The sequence below is a fragment of the Ornithodoros turicata genome, chromosome 1, assembly GCF_037126465.1.
Source record: "Ornithodoros turicata isolate Travis chromosome 1, ASM3712646v1, whole genome shotgun sequence".
Taxonomy (NCBI): domain Eukaryota; kingdom Metazoa; phylum Arthropoda; class Arachnida; order Ixodida; family Argasidae; genus Ornithodoros; species Ornithodoros turicata.
This window is the reverse complement of record NC_088201.1, coordinates 163,013,337-163,019,645: the sequence shown is the minus strand read 5'-3', so window position 1 is coordinate 163,019,645 and position 6,309 is coordinate 163,013,337. Positions and strand designations below refer to the sequence as shown.

The 6,309-nt window shown below is 44.7% G+C and overlaps 1 long non-coding RNA gene across 1 annotated transcript; it reads left to right on the top strand.

The window, feature by feature from the left end:
- The first annotated feature begins 2,207 nt into the window (after positions 1-2,207).
- Positions 2,208-5,074, top strand: LOC135372293 (uncharacterized). Its single transcript, XR_010415942.1, has 2 exons — positions 2,208-2,292; positions 4,914-5,074. It is a non-coding gene; the product is annotated as an uncharacterized LOC135372293 (long non-coding RNA).
- Positions 5,075-6,309: the final 1,235 nt, after the last annotated feature.

Below are 6,309 nucleotides of genomic sequence, written 5' to 3'. Positions count from 1 at the left end.
AAATGGGGAGTAATTGCAGCTTTTACTCCTCTAGACTGCAGTTACTCCCCATTTATTCCCCTAACCCCGACATGTATTCCCCAGGACTGCAAATTGTCACTAAACTTCGCGAATGGTCTTCCGCATGCAACAACAACAAAAACAACGACATGAATGTTTATGGGATGAGGTCAACAGTCGAATGCACCAGTATACGTAAGTATGTGCTCTTGGTCAATTTGATGTCATAAGGCTGTATAACTCAGCCAACTTAGAATTTAATTTTTCCGCCCATACAATGTCAGAAACAGTTAGCGTTTCTTTCTTCGCAAATTGTGCCCTATTTATGTCGCAAGGTTTTGATATCACTCGATATATAACTGTTGTCGGTTTGATTCAAAGTATTTTCATGCATGCACACGAATTTTGCACGTGGGACTCTTAGAACAGAACGTGAAATGCAGTCTCAACTCTCCGTGGATTTACTCCTGAAACGGACTATTTTCAGTGTCAACGCATTTAGTCCCCAAGAGGAGTAAAATCACTCCTTTTTTTTAGAATGTACTTGTTCTCTGAAAGAGCTGATGCCGATGCACATAAATATGATTATGACTGACAGCTGCATATGTGAATGCGCGCCTTTGCAGTGCTGATCACTCTCTCTTTGCCGGCGTCCCCTAAGTTAAGCGATAAGACCGGCCCGCATTGTGCGTGTTTCTGAGAATATCGCGCTGCGTAGCACTCTGCATGGCCACGCATCGTGAAAAAATACGCCTGTCAAACCGCATGGGGCGCAAATCCCACTGCTGCGTCCACAGCGGGTTTGGAGTATGTGCTTTACGAAGTCCTTCCTCTACCGTCCTGAATTGTTGTTTTTTGTGTGCGTTCCTTTGTAATTGAAGTTGTTGTACTTGCAGATGTCCTTCAGCTTCTTCGTAAGAGCGGCCATTGCTAAAGAACGAAGTAGAATGCTAGATCAGAACCAGAAGTGACTTGCTGCGCCCTGGCTGGTTGCTATGGACGCCCGTGAACAGACTGGTGGTGGTGGTGGTCGTATGATGTTCTAAGGAAGAGGAGTGAGGAACGTGAACTGACTGCTGCGTGAAATATGAAACCTGCTCTGATGCAATGAACCACGCGATACGAGCAGCTGCGATGTACACAATTTCGCGCTGGGCGTGGAAACTCAGCATTTACGCAAGAAAAACGCACCATTCGGGCCGGCCTATAGTCAAGGGCGCGTAGTCTATCTAAAATGGCGTCGAAACGTGTCATCCCCTTAATTACTGTGCCTTCAACTGCCTTTTACTGTACAATACGATATGCGAGCAGGTCAGATGTCTGCGCAGCTTCCCAATGTCCCACTTTTCCCTATATCCCATCGAGGGAGCTCATTCACCCTCTCCCAAAAAGGGGTTACAGCAAACGGCTCTAGGTTACGAAGCGTGCGTTACAGTCTGCGAAGCTCTATTAAGTCACGTCAAAGAAGTGGTTGTAATATAAAGCACATTATTCCTACAATAAAAATATTAGGCACGGTGGAGACGAAAGAGCAATTTTAATCTGTTACTTGCATCCGTCCGTTGGTGGTAACCAAGGTCGTAGTGAAGACTGAGAGGTGGCGGGTTCAAATCCTTCCACCCGGTCTGATGTCCGAGGTTTTCCCTGGGTTTTCCGGCAAACTTTTCGGGCGAATGTCGGCACAGTTGCCCTTGAAGTCGGCCAAGTTGTTTCGCCGCTTCGCAAAACGCAAACGCTCAAAAAACGCAAAATGCTTCGTCTCTTTCTTTTTTTTCTAAGGGTGGTCCGACTTCGTTGTGACACCCTGTACAGGGACATGCGCTTCTCCAGGCGGCGCGCCGAACACTGTGGCGGCAGCACCACAAGTGGGACAATTTTAACTGTCCGGTCGCTCTATATGTCGCCTTTTCCTTCCTACCGACTTCCTTGCCACTCAGGTAAGAGCAGATAACGGAAGCAAACGAAATGGGGACGATTATCCCAAACAAAACACGGCCACTGCTCGTTTGTCGGCGTTCCTTTGCGGCTTCTTTCTCTGCTCCGAAACTTTACTGCACGGTCCCTATATAGCTATTGCTGCTTCTATTATTTGACCCCTCATTTTCTTTGTACCAATAGCGGATCGTCCCAATGCATGCTACATGGCTCCAGCTAAAGACCTGTGCAAGGCAAAAATCACGAGGTTCTACTTCAATCCAAGATCTCTTGATTGCCTGAAATTTACCTACGGAGGATGCGAGGGAAACGCAAACAATTTTGCCACATATCAAGCATGCATGAAAACGTGTAAATGTAAGTAAATCTTACTGTGCTATAAAAGAATAGCTTTTTTTTGTTGTTAATTTTGTAATTGACTGGGCATCGTTCGTTTCGAGATTCTGCAGCTCCCTCTAGTAACATCACCTGACCTTGATCTTGTGTTTGGAAAACCTGATACGCATTCCGCTGACAATCTCGCCAATTTTTCAGCTACAGATACAGGGTGTTTCACCTAAAGTGATAAAAAATTCTAACTGGCGACGTACTCGCCGGAGGATTCTGAAACTTTCGGCAATTGCCTTCGGGGAACTTTTGCCGCCATTTAGGAAGGCTTTGGATAATTTTTAATTGAGGGAAATTTATTTTTTTAAATTGAACATTGAAAATTGCCAAGTGAACCTCCCTTTTCTTTACACAAATATGAAGTCCTCCACGGACAGCCAGAGACCCAACAAAAACTATGCACAGCATCGCAACAGAAATCGACTAAAAAAATAGTAAAAATTCCGCTTTTGGCCCCGCCCGCTTGATTGTCGCAAACAAGAGCGCACGGAAGGTGCTGGGAGAGGAGGAAGTGTTCCCGCCTCTTGTTTTTCCTTTCGTACCTAGGCGACGACCTTGATGCTGGTGTCAACCGTCTTATCAAAAAGAAAACTACCCGAGCAGCACAATGTACTGAAAGTCGAGTGCAATGGGGGTGGACGGTATGTGTCCTATCAATGTTCTTTAGTTTGACTGGTCTGTTCAAGGCCTTCCACCTACCCGCCCAAGCAGCACAATGCACTGAAAGTCAAGTGCAATAGGGGTGGACGGGTAGGTGGAAGGCCTTGAACACACTCGTGAAACTGAAGTACTCTGATAAGACACATACCGACCACCCCTATTGCACTCGACTTTCAGTACATTTTGCTGCTTGGGCGTCCACCCCCATTGCACTCGACTTTCAGTACATTGTGTTGATTGGGTAAGTAACCGTCTTATCACAAAGAAGGCAAAAATAATGAAGGTGGAGACACCTCCTCCTCTAGACGCACATTTCGCGCGCGCCTTTCTTTGCGAAAATCAAGCAGGCGGGGCTAAAGCGTAATTATTACTTTTTTTTTACTATTTCTGTCGCGATACCGTGCATAGCTTTGGTTGAGTCTGCACTTATCCGTGGATGACTTCATAGTTCTGTAAAAAAGTGAGGTTCGCCGCTCATAGCCACAGTTGCTTCGCGGCCATATCCAGCGGAATGTCATACATGGGGTCTGTGTTTATTTTACCTTACTGTATACGAAGACAAAAGAACAATTATTGTCCAGATGCTTACGTCATCAAAGAACAGAACGTCGTGCAGAAATATTAACTAAAAAAAAACTATTGTCTTTAAAAAAAATATGGGGCGTCACATAACCTTCGTTGTCATTGATTGTTATTGATTTTGTTTTTGTTTTTTTTATCTACGTAAACTGATTCGATAAGGGCAACATATTTTTTCCCAGCACAGCCCAATAACCTCCCGAAGAACTTGCACTATCTTCCAAAACATGGTTCAAAAAGGCCAGGTAATCCAATAAAAAAAGAGCGAAAAAATATGAAAACAGCAGCAGCTACGAGTGTCACACTGCACCACAAAATTGGAACACCCCTCCCCCCCATCATTGCGCGTCCTTGAAAGCGGTCCAGATGCTACAAGCCATGCGTCGGTCGTTATCAATGACAGTTCGCGTGGTGCAGTGGTTAGCGTGCTGGCTGTGCCACATCGAGGCTGGGACGTAACCGGGTTCGAATCTCGGTTCCAGCTGTACTGTCTGGGCTTTTCCCTGGGTTTTCCTCAGACGCTTTCAGACATATGTCGGCACAGTTCCCTTAGAAGATCAGAACATTCCCCAAGGGCGATAGTCGTGACATTTCCCAGCGCTTTGAGGCCGACAATGGCGAGCCCTTTCTCCATGACCGGTCTGTATCAAGATGCACAAAATAATGATTTGCCTTCAGGGATGCAGATCTCTTCGTATCTCTAAACAAGTTCCCTTCTGTTCTGCACTCCTGATTGCATCTGGATTCTTGTTTAGCTCCCAATACGAATACACATGAAACGTGTAGCTGAAATACTTTCATGGTCGTTTTGATTATATTACCTGTCTACCTTCTCGTTTCTCAAGCCGATTTGATTTGAGGACCACCTAATTTGCATACATGCCACTTCATTATTGTCATCACTGTCATTCATGCCATTGGATTATTATAAAGTGTTTTGGCTTGCGCGAGACACGTGCAAGGGCCCTGTGTTTTCGGGCAAAGCCGGTTTTTATCCCCCGATTTGCATCATCGTCACTTCCGGTAAAAACCGTAAATGAACTTGGAGCAGTGCCAATCCAGACGTCAAGAAGGGCACTGAAGCATTCTAACCATTGGAGACGCAGCACAGCTGTTCCGCACATTCTGTCAATCTAAAATGCGAGAAGTGCTCTTTTTTATTTCCTAACCGGAAGTGTACTTTGACGTGTACGTGATTTCATAACGCCGATTTTCAAAAAAAAAAAAAAAACATGAAAACACAGGGCCATAAAAGTCCACACATTGAAAAGTCCACCACCTACATTGTATATTAAAGGTGACCAATCAGCTTTGAAGTACCGTGGTCAGTACAAAAAGTTATTATATTCCAGAATATTACGCACAGCACGGCAGCCTGAACTATCGCATGAATAAGCAAGGTGTCACATCCTTGAGAAGCAGGAGCCGTACGAGGAGGACCTCGGTCGATACATCATTCATCTGCACATTGACATCACTAGAGCTATTATCATTAAATATTGATTCCACTCTACTACATGCTTTCATTTTAATGCGTCAGCATTGGGAGAGTCAAAATAGAAAAAGCTGTGTGTGTGGTGTGTGTCTGCGTATGAGATGATGAAGCCTCACCGAGACAGAAGTATAAGTGGACATGTAAAGGGTATATAAGAGGGTAAATGTAAATCGAAGTAGTTGAAGGCAATTAAGAGTAACAGCAATCAAAAGTAATTAATGGTAATTAAGGGCATTTAAAGCAACAAACATTGAGTTCCAAGGTAACGAATTTAAGATATATGCAATTAAGAGAAAGATTAAGTGAAATTAGGAGGTTACAGGAGGTAATTAACGTCAAATAAAGAGAAAGTGACAGTAATTAAAGGGTAATTCAAAGTAATTGAGGCTAATTAAATGGTCAATGGTCAGAAGTCAAGCATCGACTGGAGGTGGACAACCAGAAGTCAGGGGAGAGCGGAAATCTAGATCCGGAAGTCCAGGCGGACCGGAAGTTGATAACGGAAGTCAAGTATAGACGGGAAGTCGGCACCCGGAAGTCGGATTTAGACCGGAAGTGGGTATCCGGAGCCAAGTATAGACCGGAAGAGGCGCTTCATGCTAACGTATTTCTGTCGCATTTTCCGCTAAATCACCACTAAATTTTTATTTCTACTAGTCAATCTCAAAGCTATGGGGCTAGGGAGGAAAGCTTGGAGCAGACTCCTCTAAGCACTAGCTACATCGCGGTCACCCGGGATAGAAGCGATCTATTAAAAAAAATCCAAACTGATCTTTGTGTAGCAAGCATGTGGTCAGCCTGCTGCACGCTGCCAATTTGTTCCTCGCTAGTATGGGGTATATGGTGTGCAATCCCGTTCTGTTGGGTCTGACTTTTTCGGGCACAGTGCCTATCCGGGACTCGGGGGAGGGTAGGAAGTTGGGTGTTATTCTTAGCTCTGCAATTCGTGGTGGAATCGGGTGCAACTGATCCATTCGTGTGCTATCTGGCAAGCGACTCGCAGTTAAAGTGCATATATTAGTCTAACATGCGTACCTTGCGATTTATAGTAACATCGCTACTTGTTCTTACATCGACAACAACTTTATTTCACGATAATGAATGGGGAATTTCATCGCCAGGGGCGACGCTCTACCCCATTGCTGGTGATTACGTGAGGGATGAAATAATGTTATTCGCATAGTTTACTATTGCGGTGAAATGGTATCTACATTATACATTCGTGCAAATTGCCGTCAAATGCCGTAAATAAT